At 46.1% G+C, this 20,938-nt stretch overlaps 1 protein-coding gene across 1 annotated transcript in view; it reads left to right on the forward strand.

Moving 5' to 3' along the window:
- The window catches only part of MAP2 (microtubule associated protein 2), a 192,001-nt gene that overhangs the window by 71,837 nt on the left and 99,226 nt on the right, over positions 1 to 20,938 (forward strand). Inside the window, exon 3 of the mRNA XM_042874432.1 lies at positions 6,266 to 6,331. The gene's annotated coding sequence lies outside the window, so the exon portion shown is untranslated. The remainder of the gene's footprint in view (positions 1 to 6,265; positions 6,332 to 20,938) is intronic.

Below are 20,938 nucleotides of genomic sequence, written 5' to 3' on the forward strand. Positions count from 1 at the left end.
GTTTAAGGCTGTGCCAAGTCAGAGGCTATATTTTAATTGCGTGCCATGCAAAATAAAATTCAACACATGAATTGTGAAATTAAAATATTTTATTGATAAGGTTAATACAGAACAGTAACCAAAGCTTTTGCATGACATGACAGTTAATTGAAACCCATTAGGTTACATGATTGTTAAGAGAAGTACAAACTGACATTCAAATAAATCCTATTGCAGTAGCTGTGATATTTTACTGTAAGCAAGTTTTTGATTCGTCACCTCACCGGTAGGCCAGAAGAGGGAAGTGATGAGAAAAAAACGATAGGGTTTGCATCTGTATTATTGCCTTAGTCATAATCTGCATGATGGCAGGAAGAAGTGCTCAGTGAGCTTTGAGATCTGCACGGTGAGCCAGGTGCTGTACTGCTGTGTGCTGCCAGAGTGCAGGTAGGGGCTGCTGGCCAGTGACGTGGGGACTGGGCCTGCTGGGGCCAAGCCTGCAGAGCTCACAGGAGCAGCTCACACAGACATGTGCGATGGAAAGGTTGACCATGATTTTCAGCACTATCTGGTGGGCTGGGATCCCACAGCCTTAGGAGAGTGGTTTCAGCATCAATGAATCAGCGCGAACGTCCGTTACAGTCCTGTGAAGCACTCCTTTCTTCTGCAGGCAGAGAGGGAAGAACAGAGCTGCCTCTAAAGACAGGATGAGGTTGTGGAGGATGAATAGCGCAGCCAAGCAGAGTAAATAACTCTGTATTCTGCAGATGTCACGCAGCACATGGTGTTCAGGCTTTTGACTTCAGTGTCCTTCACCTGTTGTAGAGTCAGGGATTGTGAGGGAGGTGTCAGAAAGGATGGGGAAAAGGAGGGCAACAGTGATGGGAGTAAAGAGAAGACGTCTGGAGTGAGAATGGAGCAGCGCTCAGAAGAGAGCTGGGAGGAAGCTGTGGAGAGGAGAGCCAGGTAGCAGTGGGGGTTTTGGAGAACTGAAATGACATAAAGCAGTTGATCAGCTTATAACACCACCAGCATTGTTTCTAACCTTGTTGGTCTGCCTTTGCCCTTTTTTGACACCCTTAACTCTTAGTTTACATTCGGACGGGGTTTCTGAGAAGCTGACAAAGCCTCCTTCTCCCACTGTGCTCAGGGGAGTCACGAACACCCAACACGTGTCCTGCAGCACTGAGGCCACAGTAGTTGCCTCCACTTCTTGTCTGTGTCAGAGGGAGGCTCTATGTGAAGAACAGCATCTTTAGGTGGACCAAAAGATTAATTAGTGTCTACATTTTGACTGCGTTGTGTACCACTATTCTCTCTTAGGAGCGAATACCTTTCCTGGAAAACCTGATTTCCCTTACTAGCTCGATGTAGCTGTAATGCTGCAGATACTGCTTTACGTGGCAATGCATGCCAGTTATCTCTCCATGGGAAATGAAATTAAAGACAAAAATAAAAAAGAAGAATAAACTCTGCTCTTTCACTGACATGTTTAAAATGGTGATGACTCTCTTGTAGGCAGCATTTATCTACCTGCAGCGGCTCTGGACTGTATGGCAGAAGCTTTGTGGTAGCACCTTTGATCTCTGAGCCTCCTTGTAACATAGTGCTGACTGTGCAGTTGTCTTGCAGCCCCCAAATAGGCTGTGTGTGTATGCGTGCACAGCTCCAGAACTTGCTTTTGCAGAAAGCCACGATGCTGAAGTGGCATTGCTTTATGTAGCAGTGTTGGTGCTGTTGATTATTCGTGATATCACAAGCTGGGGAATCACTTGGAAGTTGAAACCAGCTTCCAGGGGCAGTGAGGAAGTCTCTGGGCTGATGTGTCTGTGGTAAGGCACTCTGTGGCTTTGCCGGTGGGATCACACAGATGTTTCTGTGATTCTGAGACTGAGGTTTGCTTCTGCCATGTTGAAGGTCGGGTTGCTTTTCTGTCGTGGATGGGCTTTGAGCCCAGGGAGTTCTGCTGGGCCACCAGTGGTACCGGGCATCCCCTGAGTGGGCCAAACAAGCACTGAGTCAGGGCTGTTCCCTCCATCTGGCTGTTGCTGCCTTATTAGGAGGCAGCTATACAAAACTTGATACTGCAGCGGTTATTAGTAATTATGCTGTATCTACATACAAGATCTGGGAGCTAACCAGCATCTGTCACGACTCTTGCTTTCTTATTCTTTTGCTCTATTGATCACTTAACTGAAAACCACAGATTTTCTAAGAAAACCTGGAAATGTGTTTATGACAGCTTCAAAGGGTTCTGTGCAGCACTGGCATTTCTAAAAAGCAGACCTGGAAGGATTTGAATATCCCACATCCTTCAGTGTGATTTCAGCAACGTGCTGGCATGGAGTGAAATGGAAATGAGGGCTCCCTTCCTAGGTATTCTTCAAATCTGTTATTTAGTTGAGAAGTCGGTTTGGATTCACAAAGGAGAGATTGTGCCTGAAAATATCCGTCTGACATTTCAAAAACAAATAAGCTGAGATGTAAGGGGAAGAGTGGACGTAGGTTGCCTGGGCTCCAGAGGCTCATTTCTGTAGTGATGCCACACAGGAGCTGCAGTTGTGTCAGCTGGCTGCGCTATGAGGCACAACAGGCCTCTGCATGGCTGCTGGGGAGGGCAGCATCACCAGGATGTGTCTCTGGGCTGGGGGGAAGGCCAGGTTGTCCCAGGAAGGTGATGGAATATGTTGTGGTGCAAAGGCAGAGGGCACGGCTAATGGGAAGAAATTATCCCAACTGAAGAGACTCTGGAGGAGCTGACTGCACAATGGGGCTTCTTTTGCATACTTAGTCCTTGGAGTGGAAAAAAAACAAGGAGGCTAAACTCAACCCCACATCCAGACACTTTTCACCCTGTTTTGAAATCCTTTGCCCCTTGCTGCTGCAAAAGCTGCTCCTTCAGCCTTTGCTATATCCTCCCCATCCTTCTTCCTTGCTGTACCAGTAACCATAGAGATGCTGACCGTGCCTCCAGCCCCAGCTTCTACACCATAGAACTCCTGTGAAGGAGCTGGTGTGGCATGCTGCATGTGCTGTTCTGGAATTAATTACTGTCTTCCTCTTTGTTTTTTTCCTGTTCGAGGAAGGGAGGAGGGGAAGAAAAGCAAGTTTCTCCATCAAATGGCTGGTAGAATAGATGCTCCAATGTTTGTTACTACTGCAGAAGAACAGGCAGTACTTAGTCTAGAAAAGCCCATCTCCTCTCAGCCTCTCCAGTAGGCAGCCATCCCCAGTGCCATTCTAAGTGCTACAACAAGAAAGCATAAAAAGAAAATTCCATGTTCCAGGACTATTTTTACCAGAGTGGTGCAATTTCTGTTCAGCAGGCTTATTCCTCCTCATCTACATCACTGATCATATTAGATGCTATTTTAGGCATTGCATAAAATGTTCACCCAACCTATTGCTAAAAAGAAGCAACCAACCCCCCAGTACTTTGTTAAAGGCAGGCTGCGTGGTTTTGGCAGGGGTTTGGGAGTTAAGAGCTGAGGTTGAGGATCTGGGAGGATCTTCCACCTTAGACTGGCTACAGAGGTTGTATGTGGGCTTGGGCTTGCCTTAACTGTACGTTTTTCATCACCTTTTAAAACGAGTAGAATGCTGCTAGTATGCCTCTCTGTGGTTTGGATCTTTCAAATAACAAGTTGTGATAGAAACCCTCTCTTGTTTTGCTCAGCACCTTGCACAGTGTGACCCAGAATGCAGCTGGGTCTTATAAGCAAAATCTAAGTACGATAATGAAACCGAGTGCCCTATCCTACAGAGCTTCACTGAGCTCTGCAGGAATACTTTCTGCTCTGGGGTATAGGGCATAGCTTGGTAACGTACATCAGTCCTTTGTGAACCTTGAGAGGTCAGTAGGAACATCTCAGAGAAGCTTCTGGAGGTTTTCAGGACTTCTTGTAATACCTTGACCCTCCCAGCCCAGATGCTGGTTTGGGGACCTCCCTGAGCTGCTGGTTGCTTTGGGGGAATGCTGGGGGAAAAGCGACAGGCAGGAGGTGGCCATGGGGGTGTGGGAAGGTTGGCAGCAGGGCAGGGAGCCAGCACCAGCTGGGAGGTGGGGGAGCTGAGCAAGACGAGGGCAGGAGAAGATTCTGCAGTGGATGAGCTCTGCAGTGGGAGGTTTGGCAGCAGCAGGCACCCCTCCGGTGAGTCACAGGAGGCTTTCTTAGAGGAGAAGCCTAAGAATTGCGCTAGTGCTGCTCTTGCTTGATTTTCCATTCCTTCTGAAGGCCTTTTTGCCGCCTGCTCCATCCTTATTCTTGTCCCTTACAGGTTGTCTATGAGGGCTGCCTTTCTCTGCTTCCTCCTCCTCACAGCTGTGATGCTTTAGAGGGGGGGGGAAGCAGGTAGGGCAGGTGCTTTTGAGGCACTGGGATCTGTTCGTAGAGAGAGACGAGGGTGGAACTTCTCATTGACGTGAAGTTTGATGGATGTGTGAAGAGTCATCTTCTTGTAGTTGTGAGGGAAGGCAGGAGAGAATCGGTTCCCTTCGCAGCCCTCTGCCTACAAAGTCTGAGGGGAGAGAGAGAAATGCTGAGAACCCACATGAGATTTGCTGCTCCTTCCTGCAAGCCCAGTCTCTCTCTCAAAGGTAAATGGGCTTTGTTGGACCTCTACCAAGCTTTGTGGCAGGGCGATATGTTCTGTTCCTTTGAGCATCCTTCTCTCTGAAGGGGTCTGCTGTCACAGGCCAGAGAAGCACGAGCTTACATTGGGAGTGGGTCTGGTTGGCTTGTGTTTCAACTGTAGGGAACTCTGAACTCATCTCCAGCCCTTTCCAGTGGGGTTGGACTCGCTGGATTCTCGTGACTGCTCCATTGCTGAAAGCCTCTGTATGTTTGTGCTGATGTTTCATTACAAAATTACAAAATTAGAAGAAAATGAGTTGATCTTTCAACTCTTTTGTTTTTAATTCTTTCATTCCCTGCTCCTTCTGTCCTGTCCCTCCCCAGCCGTGCCACATCTCCTCCACAAACAAAGGGCAGCTTCACAGCTCAGTGATCCCATGTCATGCTCAGATGGATGACCAGAGAGAGGCCTTGAAACACACAGGTGAGGGTGGGGCAGTAAGCCTGGACACCTCACAGCAGCTCATGTGCAAGCACAACTGTGCAGCGGTCGCTGCTGCCCTGTGTCATTTATTAGTCCTGAAGGGTCCCTGATCCTCTCTGCAGAACTTCTGAGTTCTGCCCGTTTTTATTTCCCGCTAATGTGGATAGACAAATGCAAGGCTCAGATGATAGTGTAAACGAGCTGCTTGCAACATGTGAATAGCAGCATGGGATAAAGAAAGGAAAAGGGAGAGTGAATCTCGCCCCTAATCCATAATGTAGAAAATGCTAAATCCCTTCAGACCTCCTTTTCACTGTACTGGCTGCAAAACCTGTTTAGGATTTGGATCGGCATCGCAATGGAAACCGTGTGCGCTGCTGCCTGTGTGCCGTGTGCGCTTGTGTGCTTTGGCAGCGGCACAAAAGGGACCGGCTGATGATATGCATAGGCTTAAAGGCCCGATTCCTGGGGATGCACTCGGTTGCATGCAATTAAAATGCCTGTCAGGCAGTTGATACCAGAAAGCCCTTGACGAACTGCTTAGGCAGCCACGAGGTGCAGCATCCTATTGTAAGTGGATGATGGCGGAGCTGGTGGGTTTGTCATCATTCTGGAAATTTCTGTGGCCAGTGAACTCCCTCTTCCTCTCCCACTCACCCTCTTTTCCTTTTCACCACTGCGGGGACGACTTCTAATTTGCAGTTTTCCTGACGTACCCATGGTAGATACAAGCTGGTGGCTTGCAGACTGCGTCTGTCTGGAGATAGGCAGCGAGCCGATGGATAACAACACTCCAGGAGAATGATTATGCAGCAGTTATTTAAGGATAGGCTTTTGTGGTATGGCAGCATATGAGCCGGTAATGATTTTCTTTTTAAAATGTCAGCTTTGTTTGCTGTGTGAGGATTTGCAAGTTATACCTTCATGCTGTAGCTTTTTGGGTTTAGCCTGCTGTAGATTGAATTCTGTAGTGCTGCACACCGAATGAATTAAAATGCGTAGGTAATAAACTTCAGCAGTTTTGCTGATAAATTTACTCGGTGCATACGTAATCTTTATTCTAAGCACACATGCCTTTATGCACAGATACTGGTACGGATATGTCTGTGTGCATCCAGGTTTTTGCATAATGGAAAAAAAAGAACTTGTTTCATCGCTGGAAGCTGTTTTTCATCAAAAATGAACTGTTTTCTTTCTTTTTCCCCTACCTTTGGTTTATTTTTAACAGATTCTCCATCATCTTGTCTTTGACGTGATCCACTGATCGGAATCTGCTTGTTCACAGATCGGAAAGGTAGGGCACCTCTGTATTTGAATGGGGTTTTGAGGATGTGTGATTGAATGTGTAGCAGGGAGTGGATTGCTCTTTGTTTTCTGTGGCTTTTCTTTTTTTCTGTCTTGTTTTAAACAAAAATCAGTGTTCTTGATTTCACTGAACTGTGCTGTGTTGCAGCTTTGTATAGATTTTTTTCTTAATTGTTTGGGCAGGCGCTCTGAAGTTATTTTGGATGTGTATGCACATGCTCTGGCTATTTAACTAGCCCTTTCAGCTGCGGCTACCGAAGGGTGAGACAGAAAGCTGAGCGCTTGCCTTGCTTCATTCTAAGTGGGATACAGACCCATCTCCATTTCTACTGGGCGTGGGGGCTGTCTAAGATTGGTTTCAGCATCCGTGCAATGCTTGCAGTCTCACCAGAACAGGGTTAAACTCAGTGCCTTGCTCAGAACAGGTACAATCTATCACAGCAGCAGAAAGCATAGTGCTGTTTTCATGCCGTATCGCTTTCACGGAGGAGGGAAACTTCTTTTAACCCATTCACTGCTGTAAGGAATTGGTGTTGCTCAGCTTGGGGCTTTATGTACAGCGTCTCAGCAGCCTGGCTGGGCGGAGCAGTGCTGGCAGAGCTTCTATCTGATGGCTTTTTGAGCTCCCAGCCTTCAGAAATCATTTACATATGGCAAAATAAAGCACATGGACCGGGATTTTTCTGACAGCGCCGTTGCTAGTTCCCAAGAGAAGTTTGTGCTCTGTCGTCCCCTAATACCTTTTGGCTTTGATTGCTTTAACTCTTTGAGGTGTTACCGTGCATTGTGCTTATCGGGTATCACAGCTCATCATACATCTTAGCTCAGCATTTAGACCTGAGAGTAATTTGTGTGTTTGTAGGACGGGAAGCAAAATATACATGTTTTAGTTTGTAGGAAAGGTGGTTGCATTTCTAGCGTGGCTAAAAGTGGGAATGATATTAACTCAGTGAGAAAGCCTGGTCTCGTGAAATGCCCAGCAGGAGTCCCAAACAAGCAAGAACCCCGAGCCAGAACTCCAGCATGGCAAGGATGCAGGCTAGTGCTGGCAGCAAGGGATCCCTGAAATGTTATGAATAACCAACTTCATTGCAGTAAATTACTGAGGCTGATAGTGCTCCTTCTGGGGGAAAGCGTTACTGAATTCTTCAAGATATTTCCCCACCTGGTCATCTTACATACCACTTCATTCCTCGCTTTCCTTTTCCACACATCTTTCTGTTCTCTTGGCTCTTGTATTCTTTTTGTCTTTGGCGGAAGTATTCCTGCCTAATAGGCTTTCCTGGCTAGATAAAATTCTTCAAAGGAGTGCTTTTCTTGTTAGTTTTCTTTAGTTGCTTTTAATGCTATTTCCTCCTGGTATCGATTATCACTTGACTCATTGAAATAGAAAAACCTGAAGTAAATAGCATACAAAACACTTGAATTCTCAAGAAAAAAAAGCATTCAGCGATCTGTTTTTAGCTAAGAGCTGGTCCCTTCTCTTCTCCCTACTTTTAATTTCACTTCCATTATCCAGGGGCAACAAGCCAAGCTGCAGTCTCATTCTGATTTCATTAATGTTTTGCAAACTGTGTCTCAAGGACTAACGCTGCTTGCTGGGCTTGATGTCAAAATCCAAGGTTTTGCTGCAGCACGGGGGAAGGGAAAACGAAGGATCTCTGACAAATAGAAGCGGTGGTTTGTTAGCTGACAAGTAGAACTGCACAGTCTTTACAGTGCCACTGCATAATGAATCAAAATTGTTGGCAATGAGATCCTCTTGTTTGAATGGTTTGTTTCCTATGGAAATGCTGCTTATCTTCTGTGCACAGTATCTTATCAGATCTCTGCGGTCTCCTGAAAACAAAGAGAGGGTGTCAGCTATGTGTGTGTAAAGCAGGGTTGGTGTGGGGATTTTTCTCTGATTTTTGAACAAGCAATACACATATGTTTCTTACACCTCTGGTTTATCAGTCATTTTAACCTCTTCCCTTGATCTGAGCTTTTGAGATGCACGTTACCAATTAATCCTTCTGGCTGCCAAGAAGAAAAAGATGCTATGCTGGCAAAAAATAGAAATAATTTCAGACAACACTATTTTCTTGAAATAGAGTTAAGAGGGACTGATTTTGTTACGAAAATGTGGATTAACAAGGTTTAACATTTCTGTGCCCACAGGTGCAGCGTAAGGCTGGGAATATCAGAAGAAAAACGTTAGCTGATAGGGAAAGATAAGGGAAGGCAGAGCTTGCAGTGGCGATGAGGGTTGTCAGTCAGTCTGTGGGCTTTGGGGCAGGTGCCCAGAATGACGTGATGTATGGCACTCTCCTTTAGTGACACGGTGACCAAATGCGCCAAAGGCATTCAGAAGCAGCGCATGTTATTAGCTCTTAGCTCGTCCCCAGGGCTTCTTGTGGGGAGTGGCATCAGGAGCCAGCCTGGCCCTGCAGTCTGCTCACATCCCAAGGCTCTCGTCTGGCTTTTAACCGTGCTTGGTAGATGGCTGTTTTCTCAGCACATGCAATGGAGGTAAGGAGGAGTTCTGCTGGATGGCTGTTTTAGGCAGGATCTGAACATCCTCACTTCTCTCACCAGGGCTGGGTTTAGACCACTAGTACTGATGTTGTGTTTTTTTCCTATGGTTACTTAGAGCAAGCTTTTTTTTTTTTTTTTTTTTTTTTGAGCAATGGAATGACGTTCCTGATAATTTATTGTACTTGATGATAAATTCTCAGTTTAGATTAAACTGATTAGAAAGGCTGTCTCCTAGGCAAAGGTTTCAGTGGCAAATAAGGGTCATAGCTTTTCTTTGAGTTAGGAGTCACTTGCAGGGTCTGTCTGAGCTTCTTGGACATCTATTTTTGTGCGACTTGTAGGAACTTTGCTATCTCTGCTTCTGCATCAAAAGAGGCTGAAGTTGGCCTGTTGACTCAAAAATTATTACTTAGGGAGAACGTAATCCACATAATACTTGTTTATATGGGTTAGAGTTGAGATCCATTGATGTGGATCTCAACTGTAATGGATCATGGTCCTGATGAAGAAAGTTGGTTTCATATGAGTTTACATCTTTTGCTCTTCTCTGCTCCTGCCGCATCTTCCATTACCTTTGCACCAGAGCGTCCCAGTTTCTCTGTGGCCCTTTGCTGTCCTCTGGACAGGACACAGTGCATGCTGGAGTTGCTCTGGTTGCTGGTCAGCACTGGGTGCGTTGCCTGCTTTGGAAAGTCAGAGTCAGCAGTGAGTGGTGAGCTTGTGCTGGTGCTTTCACCATTTGAGGGAAGGGATGACTCACCTCAGCTTTGTTCTCCATTTCTAGAAGGAAAATGTACTCTTGATCTCAGGCTATGTTTAAATATTAAGAGTTAGGATAGTAGATTGCAATAGCAGAAGTTTGGTTTAGTAATTTCAGGAAGGATACCCTGTGTAACCTGTCAGGAAAACAACCATCAAAGCACAGAAATCAGTGGGGGAAGAAAATCATCATCAGCTCATCTCAACTCACATGGTTTCCATTGGAGGAAGTGATTAGGTGCAGCCTTTCAGTTGGTGTGAAAGGCTGGAGGCTGCCAGACTCATTTGGGAAGCTTATGTTGTCGTCTTGCTTATTTTCTTGGTCTGTGCAAAGTCAGATTCCAGTTTGCTCTTCGGGAGGGTTATATTCACCAACTTCATGGGACTTAAAAAGGTGGTTTCTGTCTTGGCTGTGATAACTATGGTGGTTTGGGTATTAGCATAGTAGCAGGAACAACAAAAAGATTAGAATACATTTAGTAAAATACTAATTTCCCTTTCTTTTACTTAGCAACTCTTTCTTCCTGTGAAACTCTTTGCTGTATAAAATTATGTCGTGATTATACAGGTCTGCAGTGGCTTTCAACGTGATGAATAAAAGGCAATTATTTCACCTGCCCCGTTTATTCAAAAGGTGCTGTTCCCTGATGGAAACCTGAGCCTGGCCTGACAGAGCTGGGAAAGCCAGGAGAGTCTGTGGTGCTGGTAGTGTGGTAGGAAAAAAACCTATGGAGCAGCAGTGCTGCTGACTCACGCTTTGCAAACCTGGAACATTCCCTGAAAGGCTGGAGATGCAGATTAACTTCCTTTCCCTGGTGTGGTGAGAAGACAATTCATTACGTTATCTGCCACTGACTGAAGCCTCTAGATAGTTATGCACTGCTGCTCTGATATATGATGGAGTGCATTAGCATGGAGCTTGCGAGAAATCACGGGCAATTTATTTTAATACATTGAGTGTCGGTCAGTGCTAAATCACAGAAGCTATTTAGATTTGTTTTCTGAGTCATCCTGGCTCTTGTGATAAGGTGATTTGTCAGTGTGTGTGGTTAGTAAATTGGCTTCACTTTTTCCTTTTCTTACTTTTAATATTTGCTCTTAAAATTGCAAATATATTCCTTAATTGGCCAAAAGAAAATGTGTCACATTTAGGAAAGTGCCTTTCTTTAGCCTCTTCATCACCAAAGCGAAGAGATTTATGAGTGCTAGAGACAGGAATAGAGAGCAGTGGGGGGAAAGACCATAGAGCTGTGTGTGTAAGTCAGTGCAAAGCTCCTGCTGTTGTCTGGTTGCCTCAGTAGCCTGTGTCTGCTGGTCCCAAGCCATTTCTGTCCATGTGCCTGGAGGGACCCGAGCTGTGTGCTGCTCAGCAGCATAGTGTTTAGTACTGACAAACATCACCGTGTGCTGGAAGCCGTAGATCTGACTTTGGCTGGAGGGAGAAAGGGGTGTGTGGCAGGTTGGAGGACCTGTGTGTGACATGTCCACCCTTCTCCATGTAGGTGTTTGTGTTACGGCCGTGACCTGTAGGCAGTTATGAAACAAACCCCACAGCACATTGCTGTGAAATGTTCTTTGAGAAATCACTGTGTATGAGACACGATGGTCCCCTACATATGTAGCACAGCAAAGAGAAAATAAAGCAGCATCTGATTTTTGCAGGAGGGAGAGAGCCAGGCTGTGTCCTGCGGCTAGGAGCTCTGTCACCTCACCTCAGTACTGCTGAGCACTACTGTTGGTTGCTGGCCTCAGGCCTCAGCGTGCTGCTGGCAGCAGTGCACGGGCTGGTGCCTGCTGCTCTCCTGCAACCATGTCTTACATCTTTTGTGAGTGTCAGGTAGGATGCTGGTGTCTTACCAGTTCTGTACTGACATTTCCAAAAGATGTCATTGGAGTTGATGCAGAGTTTCATGGTCAAGAAGCCTCACTGGACATTGTGGTTTCATCCCTGCTCACTCGTGTGTGTGCTCTGGTTTGGTTTTTTTGGGTTTTTTTTGGGTTTTTTTGCACAGGGCTGCAAGGATTTGAGGTAGATTGGGTTCTGCCTTCATAAGTTGTAGGCCTGGAGAGCAAGCTGTTGTCTCCATGAACCAGCACAACGATGCCATTCTGCCCTGACGGTCCCCCTGAACAACAGGCAGTGGTCTCTCTGCAAAGCCAGCTTGTTTTCTGTTCATCTGTAAGCAAAAGGCATAAGATCCCAGTGCGCTGTCACAGGCCACCTGAGAGATCTCTGGGTGGGGTCAGGGCAGGGACAAGGCCAGTAATGTTTAATAATTCAGAACAGAATTACCTGCTTCAGGATTTCCAGAGTTGCAGCAGTTTAGCTGAAATCTGTCTAAGGGGATGTTTAAGTGCATCAATCCCAGACCTTTCGCAGCACTTCTTAACGTGATGGAGGTGGTTCAACTATTTGTTTGCCTTTAGGGTCCTCCATGTTGTGTTAATGCGGTACCAATTGAGTTTACACTGACCCAAGATGGCTGAGAGCTGTACTGATAGTGTGATGTTAAAGCACGGCACGGCAGCTGCCAGTGAGGAGAAATCCCTGCCACAAGGTAGGGTATTTCTTATGTCTGTGGGAAATTAGAAGCACATAAGCTTTACTTTTAAGTGAAGCACAGTGAGGCTGTCAGTGCTCTGTGGTGAGCTTCTCTCTCAGAATGCATGCACTGAGGCCGGTGGGCTGCTCCTGTGCTGTGTGCTCTGCATCTCTGCAAGGACAAGGCTGAGAAACGGTGGGTTTAGCAACGTGATGATAAATCTGAAGGTACATCAGCAGCAACTTCATTTCTCCTTGGACGGATGCGCACTGCCTAGGAGAACTGAATCCTCTTCCTTGGAAAGTTGCCATGTAGTCCTGCAGTACAAGCAAGCACATTCATAATCATTAAAAGGAGAATTGAAGCCGTTCTTTTCAGTGGTGGTATTATGTAATTAATAGAGAACAGCCTTATTTGTAGCAGCAACTGTGAGAAATGAACAGATTTGCTGACTTCAGCGACATTTGCTACTAAATACTGAGAATGCCCTTGAGTATGTAAATCAATGTGCTTATCCTTAGGTTTGTTTTATTTTGTGTCTGTTGGTAGACCTGTCTTTCCTTACACCGAATACTTGTGGAAGTAATTATGAGCAGGTAAACTCATAGAGTCGTATGTACAACATCTGAATGTAGTTGTACAATTGTCACTAACTGTACAAACCTGTACACTAACTGTACAAACAGTCGCTAACTGGCATCTGTACAAACCTGAAATCCTCTTCCGAGCCTTCCCCAGAACAGGAAACTTGAGCACTTCAGTGATAAATTATAGAACACAAGGGGTGGAGACCTGTTCTGTGATACAAGTAATGCATCCATACATCTTGCAAACAGTTTGCAAAGTGAGAATATTCATTGAAAGAGAATGTTTACAAACAAAATAGCAAACGAAGAGGTTACTGGTCTGGGTGGTGGTACTTCTCCCTGCTCCCCACGCGGTCTGCTGTTTGCTATATTGTTGTGTTTGCCAAGGAGGTCTCCAAGAGTCCGTGAGTCAGAGGCCTTGAGCTTCAGAGAGGGTTTGTGTGACACTGAGTGTGTCTGGGAAGGTTTCTCAGGAGTCTTTGAGTAAGTATAGTATTAACATGGTAGAACTCAGTTATTTCCTTTGTTCTTGTCCTGTGACTGACTTTCACCTTGGCAATATTTGACAGATCCACCACTACTTAAACCCAGCTTGTGGTGGTGGTAGTGTGGCTGTATTCCTCATACACCAGCGCCTCTCTTTCCCAGACAGGTCAGGAGCCAAGGTGCCTCTGCAGCAGCCCAGCCGGGTAGCGGGGCTCGCGTTTTCCTAAGAGCTGCTGTCTCCGGGCTTTGGAGGAGCCAGCAGCATCACCACAAACCAGCTGCTGTGCTGCGCCTTGGCCAGCAGTGATGAAATGCAGCTGTAGAGAAATGAGGCCATGCCAGAAAGGTGCATTTTGAGACCTTTGGCACATAGTAGGGACGACCCACATCTGATGTGGATGTGACTGTTCACTGCAGCTTGGCACGGCTGCCAATGCCAGCCCACAGTGATCTGCTGCGCGGCGCTGCTACAGCTATTTCTGGTAAGGAAGTCGGTGGGAGGTGTCTGGAGCCCTCCAGTGAAACACCAGCTGGGATGCTGCAGGGTTGTGTGGAGCAGGGTCTGGCCCAAGCGCAGGTCAGACGCTGCTGTCCGCACTCCTGAAGAGCAGCATTTACCTGTGGGAAGCTTTCTGCTCACAGTCATGCAGCACTGCCGAGGACAGTGTTTGTGCCTTTAAAAATTGGAGAGTTTGAAGCATCGTATTCTATCTTTCCCCCCCCCTCAATTGTAAGAAGATCCATGTGGAAAATGTTACTGCCTTCTGCATATTAGATTTAATGCAGGGCTCACAGAGACCTTGTGCAATTGCTGTATATCCTCTACAGACAACTTGTCAGATGGCTGTGGTTCTGTTTCAGGTGCTTGCCAAGCACTAGAACTGTCACAGCTCTGTGTGGATGGACACTGGATAACATTGTGACTGTTCTGCAAAGTACTTCTTGGCTGTGGTAGTAACTTTTATTTTCATCTATTAAGCAGAGTTTATTTTGTGCGTTAACATCAGTTTTTGACGATGGATTCAGCTCTGCAAAATATTTGTCATTTCCCCCTCAACATACCAACTTCTGAACGTGGAGAAAAGCAGTGAAACCTACAGGAAAGGGGCTCAGTCAAATCCTCGCATTTTGATCCATGTGTTCACTTCCATTTTGCTAGTGTTTGCATTTATATTTTCTGTAGCTTTCTTTGTTACAAGGATGTGAGCATCTCCCTTTCACCAGAGCCATTCCCTGAGGAGTTCATTCAATGTCCAAACTCTGTGTTCTGTCAGAGCAAGGACTTGTGAATCCAAACCTTTGGATTCAATTCAAGTTATGGGGCTAACAGGCTTGTTTTAAGGGGAAAGAGGGCACCACTGCAAGCAAGGGGAAGAACTGGTTTGTCTGAGGAAGGGAAGTTATATGTTGTAACAGAGGCTTAAAAGGGCTTGTGAGGATTTACAGCTGTAAGTGTTTATGAGACCTGAACCCGGAGTGCTTCCGTTTCCCAGCCGTGCAGATAGCAGAGACAATTACACTGCACAGCCCTGTGTCTGAGCTGGAGCAATCTCTGTGGTGTTACAGCCCTCATCTTGTGGTGTGTGCGTGTGTGTGAGAGAGGGGCATGTCGAACTGCACAGAGACTGGCTGAGATGCAGTATCCGACGCAGTGCTCCCCTGCCTTCCCCATGCTGCTGCTTTATCCCAGGCTTCAGCCCACGTGTAGCAAGTCACAGAGGCACAGCTTATCGCTGCTGGGCAGGAGCATCTGTCCCAGCTTTGCTATTTTGCACTTGTCGGGGAGGATGGGTGAATTTGTAAATGATGGTGTGGAAGGGAAAGCCGTGACCTCTGCACCTGCTGCAGGTTATAGGGCTCCGTGTGACGTGAGCTGGGCATTGAATCCACACGTCTGGAGCTGTGATGGGCGTAGGAAGACCACTTAGCTGTTTAAATAGACTTGATGGCTATTGTGTGGCTGCCATCTGTCCTCTTTTGCACAGCTTTGTTATCATTTTTAACCCCATCTTACTAGGTCTCTAAAGCACTGGTCAGTCTGCATTCATTGTTGGATAAAGGAGCCGCTGCTTTTCTTAACAGAAAATAATCTCTCTCTGTAATAGTACTAAATCATTCTTCCTCCCCTTTTTGGCATGCATGGCTTTCTGTGCCACGATTGATAGCAGGGACCTTACTGCAGCATTTACCATCCTGATAAATCAGCGTGCTTTAATGGGGTGCTCTGTTCTAAACAGAAACCAGTAGCAATAGCTGTAGCATTAGGCGTTGAAAGCCAAGATGCAATTTACAATTTGATGTATTAGCAGGTAAATAAATCTAAGGTTGGAGCAAGACAAGGACTGGACATGGAAGGTCCAGGGAACACTTGAAAAATTCTCCTCGCAAGAGGTCAGAGAATTGAAGGAGCTTGAAGGGACTGCCGGTAAGGAAAATACAGAAGCAAACGTGCAGCATATTGCAGAGCCTGCTCTTTGTGCTGCTGTATCACTGTCTGTATCGGCTCGCTCACCTGCTGTCAAGAGATGGTACTGATGCAGAAGCTGGTTTTGCTGTCTGCCTGGCAGGGCTGAGCAGGCTGAAGCTCAGTGCAGCTCTGGCCCAAGTCCAGTGCTGGCTCTGAGCAGCAGCTGCAGGAGGGCTGCAGCAGTGCATGCACGTGAGTGCTGTGAGCAGTCTGCGGTTGATGTTCTGTTGATGTGTTTTAGCCTGATGTGCTCAACGTCAGTAATGAAGACTTTTTAAAGGGCTACAAGCACTGAAGTGCCCAAGTGAAATTCTTCTGTTCTGTGCATTGCTCACGTTCAGAATGCGAAGGGAAAGGGCTGTGTGACTGCTGTGGGCTCACTGAGGTAAAACTAAGAAGCAATTGGGAAGCGGAAAGGCCATTGTAAAGAAAATATTATACAGAATCAAACAGTTTGAGGGTTGTGAAGCTGGTGTGGGGACACTCAGACACATGACTGCACGTATGAAAATCTACTCTTAGGTACAAAGTGTGCTTCCCTGATTGTGACTTCACATTCAAAGCAGTGGATCATTGATGCTTTTAGAGGGTACAGAATAGGTTAAAGAGATGAAACACTGAGGTAAAAAGGCCCCGTGCATAAATGGGCACTTGGAGTTTGCTGTGCCTGTTCTGCCTGGCCCTGGATGGAGCTTGTCCCACCTCAAATGCTGAGTCTTGCTTGTGTTGCTCTGCTGATGATTTTCCCTCCATTAGCATTCCATGTCTAGTTTTGTCTTTTTAGGCCTCAGTCTTTTATCCAGTGATCTCCGTAAACCCTGGTTGCTACGCTGCTTACCTGGCATAGCTTGCAGTTTCTGGAAAGGAGGAAAAAGAAGGATGGGGATGAAGGAGTAATCCACAAACATCAAGTAGTGGTGGTGCAACTTTACAGTGCTTACCATAGCTTTCTAGATGCTTCTGCTGAAAATTTGTTGCGTGAAAGCTGTTCTTTTCCAGGGCTCTACTCATTGTACCGTATCTTGATTGGGCCATGTAAATGCAGCCCTCTCACTTGACTGTTTCAATTGCTTACCTAGAATATGTGTGGAGATCCAGAAAACCTTTGCATATCTGGATACTATAAAATAAGTACCTAGAATGTATGCATTATATAGTTATCTAATGCCCACTTTCCCTGTACTGGCTTGAAACTAGGGTAACTAGATCAGTCGTGTAGCCAGGATTGGTCCTAGGTCTTAGAAAGCTGCAGGCATTGCTGTGCCAACATGCAGCTGGTGGGAGAAGTGCAAAGAACTGACAGGGCTTTGTTTCTGCAGCAAGCAAACCACTTTGTCTGCTGCATGGCACCTGCTACTTGTTTCTGTGGCAGTGGTAAGGCAAAGTTAGAGCCGATTGAAAGAAAAATAGACTCTTTTTTTTTTTTGCATCAGCGAGCTATGGATTGGGCCTGTTGGGCCCTTACAGAATGGCTGTGATGAGAAAAGAGAGCGTGTTGGGGTGATCTCAGTAGCTGTGTGAGGAGGTGAAGGGTGCTGCTGCCAACGGGAGCTTGTGTTGCTGAGGCTGGTCCAGGAGAGCAGTGGTTCTTGGAGTCCCTTCCCAGCTAAGGAATGTAGAGACAGCCCACCTGCAGGGGTCAAAGCTGCTCAGCCCCACAGCTGCAGAGGAAAGCCCAGCCCGTAAGAGCTCACACCACGTGGTGCCCTGGCTCGGGAGAGCACTTGGCCTTGCTGCAGTCAGCCTTGTTCCGAAGGAAGTGGTGGTGAACGTGCGTTCCTAGCAGGTGACCAGTGGGATAAAGATGAGGGAAGCTAATTGGAATTGTCACCGTGGAGTCTCTTGCCAGAGGCTATCATTATGCTGAAAAGCAACATTAACCAAATTGGCAGAAAAAGATAATTTATTGTTAAATATTAACTACTAAAATTCAACTTACAGTTTTCACTCGTGTTGTGCTGTTAGAGCTTTGGCTCGCTTTGGTTTCCAAATTTCCATTCTCCTCCAAAATGCTAGAGACACACCAGTAATCCAAACCTTGTGTCTGAAAAGCTCTACGACACATCGTCATTTGGCTGGTGGGATCTGTTTCTTGGTTGATCTTTATTAGAGGAAATCGATGTGATGACATCCCATATGTTGCAGGTTAGGATGTAGCTGCTGTATGAACGCCGAGGTGTTGATGCACGCTATGTTTATACAAATGAACGTGTTTTATTTCACATCTGCACAGGTTTAATGACTACGTAGGCTGAAATTGCAGTGGACATAGCGGGGTGTTTAAGGGTAAGGATGGTGGGGGGAAAATACTGAAAAGGCTTTTTAAAATAATTTTTCTTCTGGATGGTTTAATAACAGCACACGCGGCTGTGTGGGCACAACCTTAAAAATTGAAGTCACATAGAAATGCTCTCATTTCCATATTCAAACAGATTTGTGTGGTTTTATTGACTGGTTGCAAACAGTACATTAAAACATATGCCATCAAAATTAGGGCAGTGTTTCCTACAGTGTAGATCCGTACTGTGTATTATTTACTTTATCTGTCTATGGAAATCCCAGTGGCAGAAGTCCCTGCATATGTTCTCCATAAACCCACTGAGGATGTGTGTTTCATACAGAACAGGCTCATTAACAATGTGAACATGGTACATGCTTTTGAGTGGCTTTGAGCTTTCTTGCATACATTGCCAATTTCAGACCACATAAGAAATGGTTAGTTCCCATCTGGGCACCTTCTCAGCTAAGTTGGAGCTTAAAGGAAGCTGGAAGCAAGCTTTGAACTTATGGTATTCATGGAATGGAGAAATAATTTTCTGTCAGTTGATTTTATTAATGATTAGTAGCAGCTTGTAGCAGGTGGGTTGTTTGGTGTTATTTTTGGCTCAATTAGGGTCGGCGAGCTCTTTCCTTTGTGACTGATGTGATGGTGTCGGGTGGGGTTACAAGGTAATTAATACACTGTGCTCAGCCGGGTTGTCCTGTGGCTGCTACCAAGTGGGATGGCTGCAAGCAGCTTGGGAGGTGGACAGAGAGATGTACCTTCCTGCTGCTGTGCTTCTGCCTGTGAATAACAGCTGTGTTTCTGGAGCTGGGCATGGCTGTCCTGTGACACCCAGGTGAGGGCAGAAGGACTTCATGTAACTCCATGCTCTCATTGCTACACATACAGCACAGCTTCAGTCTTAGTTCAAACAGCTTTTGCAGGACCTTTTCTGTAGGCTGCAAGATTAGGGTGGATTGTGGTTGTTTTTTAACTAGTTACCTGGTTTCTGTCTTCTCATTTCTAAGAAAAATAAGTAATTCACAACGTTCGCTTCATCCAAAAGAGTAAATCCCCCTCTTCCAACTGCGTGAGCCACATGAGCAGCCATTAGGCAGTCCCTTGGAATTAAAAGAGCTGCATGGAATAGTGTCACATAGCCTGTTCCTTCGTTATTAATTGACACCTGAAGATGTCCAAAGCAAATTTATTGCGAGTGCACGCATGAATATGGAAGGTCATTTTGTATTTAGTAGTGGCAGTATTTTCTGGCTTTAAATGGTTGCTTTGGTACCCAGTGTGTGCTCTGCCTTTATCTCAGCATTTCTTTGTCTGGGTTTCCTTGGAGTGCCATTTGTGCCAGTGGATTGGGGCCTCTCCCCCCGTTCAATTCCAGTTGTTACTTGTAAAGCTATTGAATATAAAGCACACCATTGCTTATCTACATCTAAATTAAAAATACTGTGGCTGACTTTGTAGAGTGAGCCCCTGTGATGCAGGAACACAGCAAAAATGAGGTTGCACCCCGTAATTCCTGGTGTGTGAGGGACTGGTTGTCAGGTAGGGCTGCACAACAGCAGGAAGATGCAGCCTCATTAAGGCAGATCAATTATGCATCTCCAGCCTTGTGGCACTGAGCATGTGCCACATGTACTGGGCTACAGGACATGTGCTCTGTCTTCCGTTGCCCAGATGTTATGGCCCCACTGTCAGTCACATTCAGGATGAGTTGTGTGGCTATAGTTGCTGCTGGGTGGAGCCTGTTGCTGGAACACCGCGTGCCTTCATAATTCGGACCCAAACTCCCAGTGGTGGTGTTCTGGTGGTAGCTTCTACTCCCCCCTTTTGTGTCTTCACTGCTTGTGAGCAAAGAGCATCATTGTGTAGTTCTGCTCTTGTAAGTTGGGCTGGACTCAGAGGCTGTTAGCAAGAAGCCTTGGAACCTCTGTCTCACTTCTAATTCCTGTCGCTTGCTGTCCCCATCATTAAATGGGATGTGGCACGGTGCTCACCTGCAGGAGTCACCTTCTCTTGAGCTTTTTGGCTGCAGAAGGCTGTAGCTTCCCTCAAGTAATTGTGAGCTTATGACTTTGCTGTTAGACCCTCACTGAGGTATAGCAGGGGCGTAAAAGACCAAGGCCAGTCAAAAAGGAGAGCAAAAAACAGCTACAGCAAAGCATGCTTAGCCAAGAGGCAATTCATTTTGAAAAATGTTTTAACTGGTTTATAGTCATTTGGGCTGAGCTACTTCCCATGGCATATGTTTTCTGGGAAATGGGCCAGGCCAGTAATAAGAGGCCACAAGAAAATTGGCACTAAACATGTGGATGCAAGGGGCTTGAAGAAATGAAAGCTTAATAAAGGCTGATACCATCTGAGCAATCTTGTGAGGGCTCAGTTTGGATGCCACGTGGTTTCCAGGAGCAGGGATGGTTCTGCTGCTGTGACCAGGTACTGGACTGGCATCAGACCCTGAGGTCTGCTTGAGCTAACTCAGTAATGGAGTTGTTCCATTCTGAGTCAGGCAGATGGGAATATGCAGTATGCAGCAGGAGGGGGCCCTTCTGCACCTGAGAAAAGAGACTTGTAAGAGGAAGGAGAGGCCAGACAGCTCCCTGCTGCTCCGTTGCCGTCCCTGTTTTGATGCATTTCTCCAATTCGTGCAAAACCCAGAGAAATCTGTTCTTAATGCCTGAGAATAAGAAGTCATGGGATTTCTTTGTTTGCATTCAAAATACCATGTCTCCTAATCATCTTAAAGCAACAGACACGAAAGCTCCTTCAAGAGAGATGTCATGGAGAGTCACACGTTTTCCTTTGAGTGATGAGCGGTACTTTTAAAGGAGATTAAGATAAACTTCAGACCTATGGCCTATATTTTCTGTTTACTGCTTGCAGAAGCTGCAGCCCTTTGCTAAGAAAAGTGGAGATGCTGTCGTTACAGATTGGATTGAAAGTCAGAAAATCTGTGTGC

This window comes from Lagopus leucura, unplaced genomic scaffold (genome assembly GCF_019238085.1).
Source record: "Lagopus leucura isolate 7727_CA_CO unplaced genomic scaffold, USGS_WTPT01 Super-Scaffold_100012, whole genome shotgun sequence".
NCBI lineage: Eukaryota > Metazoa > Chordata > Aves > Galliformes > Phasianidae > Lagopus > Lagopus leucura.